This window comes from Thunnus thynnus, chromosome 23 (genome assembly GCF_963924715.1).
Source record: "Thunnus thynnus chromosome 23, fThuThy2.1, whole genome shotgun sequence".
In the NCBI taxonomy this organism is placed as follows: Eukaryota; Metazoa; Chordata; class Actinopteri; order Scombriformes; family Scombridae; genus Thunnus; species Thunnus thynnus.
The window spans coordinates 5,371,546-5,385,938 of record NC_089539.1 but is presented as its reverse complement, the minus strand read 5'-3'; the positions used below and the strand labels follow the sequence as shown (position 1 = coordinate 5,385,938).

At 37.7% G+C, this 14,393-nt stretch overlaps 1 protein-coding gene across 3 annotated transcripts in view; it reads right to left on the bottom strand.

Moving 5' to 3' along the window:
- The window catches only part of LOC137175839 (fish-egg lectin-like), a 34,594-nt gene that overhangs the window by 11,052 nt on the left and 9,149 nt on the right, over window positions 1–14,393 (bottom strand). The window contains exons 1-2 of one of the 3 annotated variants that reach the window (XR_010925728.1): window positions 13,196–13,424; window positions 8,779–8,885 (exon numbers count right to left, since the gene is read on the bottom strand). The gene's annotated coding sequence lies outside the window, so the exon portion shown is untranslated. Of the gene's footprint in view, window positions 1–8,778; window positions 8,886–13,195; window positions 13,437–14,393 lie in introns of those variants that run through there. The other 2 variants (XM_067581746.1, XM_067581747.1) reach the window with 2 other exon arrangements.

Below are 14,393 nucleotides of genomic sequence, written 5' to 3'. Positions count from 1 at the left end.
ATAATGAATTTCCTGAAATTGAACCTCATGGCCACTGATGAAAAAATACACAATTCCACTATTGAGGTTCAAGAGAAGTGCAGTATAAATGTAGTGCAGCATCATATTGTAACATCTATGTGGATACTTTTGCAGATGAGACACAGAGGAACGAACAGTGAATTCCACGCCTCAACCCACTGTGTTGGAAACAAGAGGGACAAAGCTTAGGTAGAAAAGTGGACTTGAATTCTGCAAAAAAAAAAGTTGTTTAATATTTGGAAATGCTCATGTTGTCAAAGTTTATATCTGAAGTATAATCTGTGTCAGGTAGGTGTCACATCTCAATAAGTGTCAAACAAACCGGACTGACAGCCTGCAGCTAAAGCAAACAGAGAGAGATAAGATTTAGAGGAATTCACTGAAAGATAGAGTGAAAAAAAAATAGCAAAGAGAAGAAAAATCTGAGACAAGTAAAAGAGATAAAGTGAGTTTCTGTTTTGGTATAGTAAGTATAAAAATACACTTACACTTAAGAATGCTCCAAAGAGCCAATAAGGAGTAAAAAGCCCCTTTCACACATGCAGTCTATCCCTCAAATGTTCGGGAACATTTCCTAAATGGGGTCATGTGTGAATGGGAGCAGCGATCAATATTCAGGGAAATCTTTACTGCAAATTTCCCACCTCAAGACCTAGTAACACTTCAGGGAAAATGCTGGAGCGGCTGTGTTGTGAATAAAAGCAGTAACATTGCAGGGACAAGCACATAAAGGGTCTGTCTGATGAGAGACTTTCATGTGGAGCAAGCGAACCAATCACAAGGCTCCATTAATGACGTATTTGAATCCATGACTTGTATTGTCTTGCCAATGCTTTCACTGGTGATTTGCTTACTGGGAACTATGTGTGAAAAAGGCTTAAGTTATTTGCTGAAGACGAATCATAAGACACATTTATTGAACAACTTACTCCCACTAACAGCGAAGTGTAGGAGTAACTTAAGAGCGACTCAAGTGATCACACGATTAATCACATGTTCAGAGAGAAATCTTTACATTTTCGCAGTGATTGGCTAGTCTGCAAACATATACAGTATATGTTTTTGTTTTTCTTAAACCTAATTAAACTGCATTTATGCTTAAGAGTGCTTTATCACTACAAGTTCCCAAAATTGGGACTTCCCACATTTTATCTTTTGGACCTGTGCCAGGCAAGACATAGGGTAGAAACAGTGATCACGTCCTCCTGTCTACTTAAACACAATACCGGTGATATCAGCTGCTGTCATCTTTAGCTGGAATGAAACCATGCATCCACTCAATCCTCCAGTGTCATGTTTCCATTTCCTGTTGCACTGATGCTGCTAATATGTTATCTGGGGATTTTGCTAAAACATATTGACACACAGATTGTGAAATTTACAGTAACCATTTCATTGAGTCTGTGCAAAATTACTACCAGTTTCAAACAGATTGGGGAGCTTGTATCTGCTCCAGCACACCATCTCTTGTCTTTGCAGAGATTAAGTGTGTTGACAGTGGAGGGTAAGAGAGCCCTCCAGTGGTGCTTCAACTCCACATAGAGACCTCACAAGGGTGACAGAAGCAGTGTCCCACAGCATAGCATTTCTAAGCAGGTTTTGAGTTTGTAGTTCACACTGGAAAAGTGACAAAATTAAGTGTAATCTGGTATGCGTACTAAAAAAACACTTGATTTGTCAGTATGCTGTGATGTTCACCTTTGTCAAAGCATTTCATAAAGGAAATGGAGGCACCCTGACATCTTCAAAATAATAAAATAAATTGCAGGGGGTGGTAAGAGAGTTACAGAAAGATCTTGGAAATCAAAAAATAACTAACATCCCAAGAAAATTATTTTGCCTTTTCTTTGTGAAGTCCCTTAAATTGTCATTATCAGGTCAAAATATCAATTTGTCCAATACTTTGATAAATTTCCAAATAACACTCACATCAGCCTCAGCTGTACTTTGTCTTTAATGCTAATTGCATGATAACGCACTAGCTACGATCGTGACAAAAGGTAAACATTATACCTGCTAAACATCAGCATGTTAGTGTTGTCAATGTGAGCATGCTAGCTTGCTGACATTAGTAATTAGCTCAAAGCACACAGAACAACTAGCATGGCCGCAGAGTCTTGCTTTGTACACTGCTTGCAAAAATAGTATATTTTAAAAACTAGTATACAATACATAGTGTACACAGTTAGTAGCTGTGTTTCACTTCCATACTACCTAAAAAAATCTCTGCAATCCATCTCTGAAAACTGCAATCCATCCGGATTAGCATCAAGTAATCAGTACACACAAAATGCCCACTTGATTTGATATGTAGTACCTTGTACAACAGCATTACCTGTATTATAAATTTGTACCGTGCAAACTTGTGAGGGACTTTATGTTCCTACAAAATTTGGGGTGCGAGAATCAAACCTTCACTTTGCTTAGGGCTTATATGAAAAGATCATCTTTTATACCTCACAGGCTGTTGCTGTCTCTGCTGCTGAGCAGTTGGAAGCAGTGTGTGATTAAACCTCCAATAAGTATGAGAAGTTCATTTTATTTTCAGGGCATCTCATTGAAAGCAAACCTCTAAGTGCTAAGGGAGCAAGTTCTAATCCGTTTAATCAACCAGAGAGTTATTTGAGGATTTGGTGAGAAGTTCCTTCTCTGCAGCTGCTCCACCATCACCTGTGGTTAAATGACTGCTTCAATTTACATAAATAACAGACGGGAGCTAGGATTAAAGTTCAGCCATGTTTAATGAAATCTGCCTCAGATCTTATTTATGATACCTGCAAAACTGATGTAGAGTCATGCACCCTGGTGACTGTCACACATAGAGCCATGCCAACATGAAAGAGAGACAGCCACTGAACTATGCTAGTTATTCATTTTCACTTCTACACATCAAAAGTCAGGCCCGCATTTTTCAATTCAACTCTGCAGGATACCTTTCATTGTAGCTGCAGTGCTCCTGTACATACGTGCACACACTTCTGGCAACAACATGAGATAAAAGTATTACCATTTTTGTGGTGAACAATTCTGGATGAATTTCTTCTCTGTGTTGCATGTGTCAATGTTTCCTGCATATATTCTCCCATCCCTACCAAACCAACCTTAAATCAGCCTTAAAAAAAAAAGAAAAAAAAAGATTAAGTTTAATATTTATATTGCCATCTTCAAGATCAATGTACATGGAGGGCAATTCTTTGATAACAATATTAAATATAACAGTGACATTTACAGTTTGAAAGGAGTCTCTGGATGGAAGTCACAATGAGAAAACAAACTGAGGAGGAATGACAGACAGTGTGATAACATAAAAGATTGAAATTCCCTCCTATCAGATTTACTCACAGACTCCTTATGCCACATCTTTGAAATATACTGTACAACATAAAATAATGGGGGACTGGAATCATGGCAATTTATACGTCAAGTCTGCTACAGTACATCCTCTGCTGATTATGGAGACAAATTCAGTACACCAGAGGGCAGAATGACACCAGTATTTTCACCATGAGGGTGAGATGCAGTCTGATAGTCAGTTATATCTTTGTAACACCAGAGAAGATAAATAAACAGGTTCAATAAAATGCAGAATGACCGGCTGTCAGTCACCAGAGTTTGATTTCCTCACTTGGAATCATGTTGTGCTGATGATGCAAGATGACATCACCAAAATTGTCCAATCACTGAATCCAAATTATTTCAATTTTTTGAGCTCTTAGTTTGTAAAAAGCCATTGTGAACATGAACCAGACCAGAACTAAAAGGGAACAAGGTGTCATTTTTTTCTTTAGTTCAGACCAAATGAACCGAACTGCAGATGTGAAGGCACCTTTTAGTTCCTTACACTATGTAAATAGTAATGCTCAACTTATTTAGGAAGTGGTTGAGGCCAATGAAACAGTTTTTACCTCTATACGTTATTTTAAGGATTTCAGTATTATTTTCAATAAAAAGGTTCCCCAGTAAAATTAAAAAATGTAATTAAAAAAAAAAAAATCAGATGTTGAATGCATTTTGTTCCTCATAAAACATTTACAAAGCCACTTTTTTAAAGATTTCAAATCATGCACTGTTTACATTCATGTTTGTTGGCTGGCAGTCTTCTCTACTGCCTTTGTTGTCACATTGTTAAGTAGAATCTGCAGCAGAGTGTGAGAGAAGTGACAAAATGTTAATTGTGCCACTCACACACACACACATCTGCACAATACAAACACAACAGGTACACAGGAACCATTACAAGTGGTCAAAAACCCCACAGGGTACCTTTATCAGATGCAAAAAAAACTAACAGGAGTGTGACCAAGATGTTAATTAAGTGCAGGGCCTTTAACTTTGATCACAAAGGTGTTTGCAGGAGAGCATGGAGAAAATACCTTCACATTTTTCTTTTGTTTTGTAGTTTTTTGTAGTTTGACAAAACACACCAGAAATGAGGATAAACATATATAATATAAAACCACCTGACCATACAGCAGCAGCTGCTAGTATTTGGGATTCAGCATGAGACCCTGTTGAGTAAATGTGTTGAGAAATGGGGCCCCTGGCTGATGATCCATTTCAATTCTCTCCATTACCCATACATCTCACATGTGAACCCTAACAAGCAGCTGGCTGGCCGGCTCGACGCCAAATTGCACCAAATTGTTTTCTTCTGATATTGTTTGCATCCTTGCTTGCCAGGGGGAATCAAATCACATCACGCTGCGGATGATAATATGAAGCATTATCATTCCCATTCAAAATGAGGGGGGGCATTTGATAGAGAACACCTCTCAGATATAAACAGGTTTATTTTCCCTCCATACTATTTATCAGTGATGATTGAGATTGTGTGATGCATCATCTCTCAGTAATCCACCCTGTGGCCTCCTCAAGTTTTCATTTTTACACAGAAATGTGTTTGAAAATGCATCTAATTCCAAGGTGGTAATAACTGTAACATGTGTGACCTCTATTGATTTGTATTGTGAGCATGTTTATGTGAATTTCCAAGATTTTCAACATACCTGTGAATATGAAGATTTCCATATATCACTGGCTCTAGACCAGGACTGTGGCCAAAGAAATTAGAATAGATAGTCACACACACAACTCTAAAAATAAAGTGGTGGTGTGATTTTGTCATTTTAAGCTTGTTGTTGCCATGGTCAGTGCGGATGGAAAAAAAAAAAAAAAATCACCACTGTCACTTAAATCACAATCATACATTCTTCTTGTACAGCCAATAAATTAACTGATGTGCTTGTTTGCTCTGTACACCTGATGTAAGGAGAACCGACAGTGTGTATTTGATGAAATGATCCATTGTTGAGTTTGTGTAGAGGTCTCTTTATGATTGAAATGACAGTATATTCACTGAAAACAGATGAAATTACACTGGTTGAAAATTGCATCCCTGTTTTATCAGCACTTAGTGGTTGTTTTCTTCTCTTTCTCTCTCTCCACATCTACAGCATCTTTTCCCATTTCACTCTCCAGTAAGGAGACAGTGCAATACTGACACTGCAGGGCTAATCATTTCACCTTCTTTGAATCAACAGTAAACTCCGTGTTTGGAAAATGTTTGTTTACCAATCACATCAACTGGACTGATCAATATATTTACATTTGGGGTCACTGGGATGCTCAGGTTGTCAATTTTCATTTAAGGTTGAAATCAATTGACTTTGGTGATCCCCTGACCTTTGCTCTAGTGCTACCATTAGGTTGACATTTGTGGTTTTGAGTGAAATATCTCTACAACAATTTTATGGATTACCAAGAAATTTGGTGCAGCCATTCATGGTGATGAATCCTATCGACTTTGGTGTTCCTATGACTTTTCATCTAGCACCAATAGTCAAAATTTTCCCTTACCCAGTGAACTATCTCAACATCTATAGATGGCTTGGTACAAGATTTGGTACTCTGACACTCATGACACCCTCTGGGTGAATTTGAACAACTTTGGTCAGTGCAGGTCAAAATGTTCATTTGTACTTGTAATATATGACAAATGACATTCCCATCAGCCTCAGCTGTACTTCATGTTTAGTGCCAATTAGAAAATGTTAGTGTGCTCACGTACTAAATTAAGATGGTGAATGTGGTGAACATTATACCTGCTAAACATCAGCAACGTTAGCATTGTCATTGTGAGCATGTTAGCATGTTGACGTTAGCATTTAGCTCAAAGCACCAATATGCATGGCAGAAGAGTCTTAGTTTTGTTCAATTGTCGATAGATGGTTTTCAAATGACGTGAGGCAACCTGTGTCGGCCATGTTGGAGGTCATTATCATGTGAGCAGCAAAGGTAGAGAAACAAAGGTAAAACTTGGCAGTTTCAACAGTATTTATAAAACTAACTTATTTGTCAGCATTTCAGGGATTCGATAAGTTGTTGGCTAGCTCACAGTTATTGGTTGGCCAACCTTCTCACATGAAGTAAGCTGAGTGTTCTCAAGCTCTACCTCAGAATATTTGGAATAGTTTGTAGTTTATCACAATAATCTTCATGAAGAAAGAATTTACATTGTCTGTTCATAAAGCATTCACAGATGGCACTCAGCTTGTTCAGCTATTGTGGCGGTCACTGCTCATGTTAACAGCCCAGACTTTCTCCTATTAGCTTACTGTTGCTAGACATCAACAACTTGATGTCTGCAAGAGTACTTTTTCGGGAAAGAATGTGCTTTCATGACTTCACCAGCCATCAATAGAAAATAGAATGACATAATGAATGAATAGAGAACGTCTCTCCTCATTCCGATTACTACAACAGTATAACATTATGAAGTGATTTCATCAAATGTCCATCTTCATGTAATCTTTATGTAATCTAAATAGGAGACATCAAAACACTCCTAAAAGCTATTGATTTTCTGCCTGCTTTATGAGAAAATGCTTTCAAGAAGAAGAGAGTGCAAAGGGGCAGAGGGGGCAGGAGAGCCGTGCTGTTAAGTGTGCTATTAATCAAGAGGAGACAAGGGAGGGGGGTAATCAGAGATTCACTTCAATGGCATTACAGCATTCAACAAATTGACTCAACTCCCTGACCTCCTGTTGGATGATTACCAATCTTATTTAGGAAAATTGAAGTAAAAAGCTCAAGTGAATACAGGTTGTTTTTAGAGACACATCAAAATATAGAAAGGAAAGCTGCAGCACATCATGTCACATGAAAGAAAGCATCCAACTTTTATAAGTGTTCTTTAGTGAGTCCAAATCCATACCAGCTGTCAGGCCCATTCCTGACTCTATCCCCAACATCAACTGTAACTATCACCACAATTGATCAGCCAATTAAAAGTGTCACAAAGCAGTGAAAAATGCCTGTCACAATTTACCAAAGCACACGCTTATATCACCAAGCCACCTGTCTTGTCCGACCAACAGAAAAAACTCAAAAGGTATTCAGTTTAACTTCACACAAGACAGAGAAAAGCCAGAACCTAAGAATGCCTGATACTTTAACTAGAAAAGTTGAGGAAAATGATGAATTGATTAAAAAAAAAGAGTTGCAATAGATTACTTTCCTGTCGATTGACCAATTGATGCCCCGGCCCTATATAACACATACATGCACTCATGTATGTGTTATATACACCCCCCCAAGTCTTCAATCCATCCCGATGGCTAATTTCAATTTCATGATACTAAATGTCAGTGGCCTAAATTCCTTTAACAAAGAGGCACTGCTTGACCCCAAGACTTTGAAGAGAAAGTGGAGTTACTGGTGTTCACCTTCGTGGGGCAGCGTTGTGTTTACTGTTTGCTTTTGTAATATACATGCTCTGTTTGATGCCCTTATAGGGACAATAAAGTCATAAAGTATAATCCGTGACATGAAATTTTCTGTCGCACTTTAAGTTGCGCATGACTGCATAAAAGCTAAATGTATGTGAGGGATGAATATGGAAGGAGCTTGATTTTTCATCACAGAGATGGGATAAATTCTTAGATCCATTAAGTATCAATTCCACATTAATCCTCAATTTTTTATTAGATAATAAATGTTCAATCTTTTGCAAGAGCTGTTTTAGCATCCACAGTTAAACAGTGGAATACAACTAAGTACATTTTCTCAAATATGGTACTTAGGTACAATCTTGAGGCCATCTGTAGCCTACTTTACTTGAGTATTTAAATTTTACACTTCACTACATCTCAGTGAGAAATATTGTACTTTGTACAACACTACATTTATCTGACACTAGTTACTTTGCAGATTTTATTTGATGTACTGCCATTGATTAAAATAGCCATAAAATTGTTAAAATTAGCTCTACCACAAGCAGCTTCAATATTAAAATGTTGCTTAAACCTTAAAACATCAGTAATAATAATGCAATAATGTATGATATAACACTACAGTGAGCATTCTGCCTGCCTACTTTTACTTTTGATATTTTAAGTACATTTTGCTGATAAAACTTCCATGCTTAACATTTTGATTGCATGAGTTTTACTTTTTTATACCCCATTTGATTGCTATTCATCCTCTGAACTGCTATGAAAGTTTTTGTGATCTCTGAATACACTACAGAATACTTCCAGTCTTTGCAAAGATCAAACCATTCGTGGAACTATGTTTGTATTAGACATGAAATTAATATAAAATATTCTTGTCAAACTTAATATCCCTGAAAACAAAATACTGTGAATATTTTCATCCTTGATTAGTGTTTGACTACACAGGCAAAGTAGCACTGTCACAACTTATTTTACTAGAAATCAACTAAATGGTAAATGGATCAGATGGTATCTTAGGACTCACCAAGCCTTCACTGACCAATCAGAGCTGAGAATTCAATAAAGCTGTGACATTCAAGGAGGGGGATGTCATATTTGGCTGCTGGGCCCCAAACAGCTTCAGCTGGCTCCCTGACAACCAGCAGAGGTACACAAGTCACAACCTGCCCGGCTGAACACACACACAAATGCTACAACAATTACTTGATTAGTTTATCAAAAACTAAGTAAAAGACCTTTTCACAAATCAACCATTACAGGCATGTCATTTTTCATGCAACAATGCCCACATTTTGCTGATTCCAGCTTCTCAAATGTGAATATTTGCTGGTTTTATTTGTCTTCTATGATAGTAAACTGAATACCTTTGGGGACTGATTCTTTCTAAATGTGCTTTTGTAGGCCAAAATCCACAGGCCTTGTTTTGAGCAAAAATCTGTTAAAAGGTTTATCTGAAGCATACATGAGGCTTAGGCCACCCAAATGAATAAAATCAAGTGAATATCTGAAGTTTAAGTCTTTTTATTACAAAATTCCCTCCTTGTGTTCCCTTGTTGATCTACAATGGAAGGATAGTAACAAAAAAAAAGGGAAATTTGAACCAAAAAGGCTGTAACTTCGGAAGATATTCACTTGATTTGTCTAACTGGGATGACTTACAGCTTCATTCAGACATGATAAGACATCTACCAAATGTAGTAATTGCATTTCCTGAAATATCGATCAGTTTTGTTAACAACGGTGTTTAATGCTACAGTGAACAATGATAACAGGTAATAGCTAGGTATCTGTCTGTATAATGCATGTTTTACACTCCAAACAATTTATCCCTGAACAAGACTGATCCCGACTTGTGAGTCACTCTGGATAACAACACCTGCTGGCTGCTTTGAGGTTTGACTGTTTACTAAAACTACAGTCTTGAGAGATCATTACAGCGCACACTGAGCCAACATCCAAAATACCTTTTTGTGGAATTTGCTGAACAACTCAAATCAGAATCTAAAGGAAGGCAGCATGTCTGTCAGCACTCATTTGTTTTCTTGTCAGTTTTATGTTATTCATCAATACAAATGAAAGCACAGCCAACAGAGGTAGATTTCTACCCTTTGTGTTACATATTGTGCTCATTTTAACTTCTACATATTTTTTACTCTTGATGTGATCAGTGTTATACTTTCTAAGAATTGCAGACTAGTCTCTTCTCCCAGGCCTGAGCCAACTGACATTTAATATCATCCAACTTGAAGCATGTAGTGGCTGTTAGTAAAGAGTGCAGGAGTCAACTTGGCCTGACAGCAGATTCAACAAAATATTGATGTGACTTTTGAAAGATCAGATAAAAGCAGAACATTCAGAGAAATTCCAATAAGAATATCTGACAAGTAAGTGCACAGATGGAAGGCTGACTTAAGATTGTGCCTTTACTAAATGCCAGTGTCAGATGGAAGACATTTTGGATGTTGTAAAATGTCTGCACCAAGCTCAGTGTGAGTTGTAACAACTTACCAGGGGACCCACTGGAGAAAAGGTCAATTTTCAAAAGCAAGCAGTGAAACAGAGACAAGTAGTAGTACAATAATTCAGTTGATGTCATAAAAGTACAGAAGTCTATCAATCTGTGTGAATCAATGCATTCTCAGAGCTAGTTTGTATACACTCAATAGATTTTGCCTACAGGCAGTTTCAGTTAGTGATTTTCAACATTTCCCACAATGCCTTACATCAACAACCCCCAGGGAACATTCACCTGTAGGTCTCCTCAAGCATCACCATCAACAGCTCGGAGTCAGTGCAGGAGAAAAGTTAAGCATTGCTGGGTATATATCAAATATACGGTTGTATGTTTGTACAGTATTTTACATTGTGACTTGGCTCACTTTTGTAACAGTTTTAATTTGCTAAATGCAACGAATTTTGTCTCCAAAATTTCAAAAAGCAGACATGTAACATCTGTATGAAATGAGGCAAGACATCACACAGTAGCAGAGCAACACAACATCTGTGTCACTGAATTTTAATCATTGCTGCATTTTAAAATAAAAAGTAACTCTCTAAAGTACTGTAACTAACTTTCCATAGAACAAGTCTGCAGTGGTCATTTCCTCAACATTGAGCAATTAGCAATGACAGAAAAGAGCAATTTGTGCAGAGGTCTGCATCAAAATCACAGAGTAAGACTGAGACAGTCTCTTTATTAAATATACTGTATTGCTGTATCCATATGATGAAGTCTATAGTCTGACATAATTGTAATTATATTTTATTGCATCTGTTTACGTTTTCCTGCATCTGACACAGTTTGTTTCTATTCAAGACACCAGAACAAAGGATCCCTTATAATTGTAATCATCCAACATACAGTAAGCTACAGTAATATTTTATTGCTGGAAAGTACAATTTACACAATTGATACAGACACTCAATACAATGCAACATTTTAACAGTAATCACAAGGAAAAAAGTGCTTTTCTTAAATTATGTTGCAATGCTGCCTATAGGTAATGTGGGAGAAATGCCTGGAAACACATTGATTCAATGATCTGCATGCTTCATAATAAGCCCTCAAAGTTGTGCTAATATGCAGCGTCTGCATTCTGAGCAATGGCGTGTGATTTTGTGATTTACATTTCGAATTTTAGGATAACATTTTGTGTTTAAACGTAAGATTTTAACGGGTCAGTTTGCCTCTTTGAAGTAAGGGTTTTACACATTGAAACTGTGTTGCCAAAACCGAGCCAGAGAAATCTTAAAATAATGCAAATGAGTCCCATTTTGTGGGGGTCAAACTTAAGCCCATTAAAATCAGGAAAGACTGAGCTATAGAGGAAGGAGCAAAGAGCTAAAATAGTGGAATAAGATGAGCTTTACCAGGTCAAATAAAAGATTAAGTGCAATACTGTTTGAAATGTAAAACATTATACTGCTGGAATAGAGCATCTGTGCCAAGTCAATTACTCTGGACAAAACAAATCTGTTAACACTTCATTCAGTTAAGAGTTTTCTTTTGCTTTTGGTTGTGAAACCACTTAATGTGGTTAGTTTTGGGCCCCAGTTCAAACAAAGAATGTCATTTAAGTGGGTAATGGATAGTGTAATGATTTAATGAGTCGAAATGCAGGAAAGCAAAGAAAAATGCAAAACATCAGATGTAACAACTAAAATTTAAAGAGCCCACCCAGACATGTTTTAAGATATATATAAAATACGTTGAGTAATAATTTGTCTGATGAGTTTTCCACGAAAATCCTTAAAATGTCATCTACCCCTTCTTCCTAACCTATAATTCCAGAATCTATGAATATGTAAATATTGACGTTTCAGTAGTTTAACTGTGGGACACAAGATGTCTCCTACACCACTGTGAAGTTCATTCTCAGTGTTTGTGCACTGCAGGCTTCAAGTTTCCACATCATACTTGTATAAGTTTCATACTGGATCAGGATTGGCTCCTAAACAATACGTGATTATCATGCTCATAGACCCGCCTGATTTTCAGTGAGCTCAGAGAAACTTTCCACTTTCAGCAGATGAATGTGAAAACAAACTCTGCACATACATCATTCTGCACAGTGAAGCTCAAACATTCAGCTGTACAAACAATGCGAAAAACACGTTTGAGTGGAGGGGGACTTTAACCAAATTTGTGTTGCATGTAAACATGCATTCTATCTCTTTGTCCCTCTCTCTCCATCATAATTATACTCATACAAAGCTCATCAGCAGCTATCAATGTAGCCCTAATCAGTGCTTCACAAGTGCTGACAGCCACCTGCACATGATGTTCAGATTAATTATAACAAAGAACTGTACAGCGAGCAGCGTAAAGAGAATATCGGTGCTGAATGACAACATAATAATGATGAAAGCACTGGAGAGTCACTTCTCTGAACTTTCTTTAACCTCCTTTCTCAGGTATCCAGCCAAGTCAGGCCAAAGTGTGGCACACTTGGCTGCATTCTGGCAACAGAGGACCAAACATGTTACTGTCACTGCTCTGTATATGGATGCCAGATCCGGCTTTGGGGCTTCTGACCTTGGAATCAGCTCCAGTTAGCAGCACTTTGGGTCAGTGTTGGTACTTGCAATTCTGGCATGTTATTTATCACAAGCCTGGCTTGAGTCTGGGAGCCCAGCATGTCAAATTTGGCTTCTGTTGTCATTTTTTGGTCACAACTTGGACTTTAGTATGAAAATCTTTACATTTGTTTTACAAACGCAATTACATTAACTAAAAAACAATTACCACATAGTTCAAATGTTGAAATACTGCTGTTTCACAAGTGTTTTTATATATTATACAGTTGTTTGTAATTTTTTCAGCTTGTGAGCCCCCAGGCCAACCACAATGGGATTTTCCTTCTCAGATTGTTTAAAATGAAGGAAATTGTGAGGAGGAAAGTGTGAAGAGTGAAAGCATTTAATATTTCACGAGTAAATACCTGCTGCCGCCATCGTGGGAACCACTGTTAAAGTCATTTATATGACTATTTTATAAACTATAACTTAACTAGCAGTGAGAAAGGGATGGTCCATACAGATTAGTCATAGTTTCCCCCCTCTGCACCGCCCAGATCTGAACCTCGTTTGGCGGCAGATTGTGTATTCAGGGCTATTATGTAAACTTGTCCTCGAGCAGCCCGTTTGCATGCGGGGCGGGACCCTGTCTGCCCAAAAGTGAGCTCTCTCCCACTACAATCTTTTCGCGCTGTGGCCCAGGTACTGTTAGCGCCACTCCTGCCGTCCCCCTCCTCCCCCCGGCCTCCCATCTGTCTGTTACAGCCGCAAAGCTAATTACAGCCTGCCAGAGACAAAGGCCTGGGTGATTAGGTTAAAGATATTAATAGCGGGTTTCTAGGTGCGGGGATTTACTTCTTGATGCTGGTGTCACTGAAGCCAAACTTCTCAGCTGAAAGTCAAAGATCGTCTAGAGAGACGACGAGTCACTCGAATCCCATCCTCCGGTCATAAAGAACCCTATACATATACTTCTCTAGTATTCAGAATATATGGTTGTTACTGATTTGTTAGGTACTGTTGCATTGTCCTTTGTCCTTTCCCTCTACGGAGGACTCTTTAAAGTTATAATCCTTAAGATTTTCATGAAATCAGTTTTGGCTCTGTTTATGGAAGACATGTATTTGTATTCTGTAATATCTCTATGTACTAGTTTTCATCATTAGTGGCAGAGTCCGCCATTCCTGTGTTTAATTCCAATTGCCTATTAGATATTGACAGAAAACAACGCATGTGTGTAATCATTCTGAGCCTCACTGGCCACTCTCCCATAGCTGTATCAATATTAACTTACTATTTCACACCTATTAATGTTCACAATAGCCTGGAAGGAGAGAGATCATAGAATTCTACTTTGAAGTTTTAGCACGTCTGCCTGATATAGCCCTCTATACCTGCTGCTTACACTGTTGTAATATGCTCTCTCTCATTTAAAACAGTGCTCCCATGTGTTAATTTCCCCCCTTTATTACTGTATATAAAACATCACGGTCATGGGTTTTGAGAAAAATTATATATTACCATAACTATTAAAAAGATTGAATAGTAGAATACATAAACCACATAAATACTACAATAATAATGTGTTTTACAATCTGTCTTGTTATTAGAGTGGAAAATAGT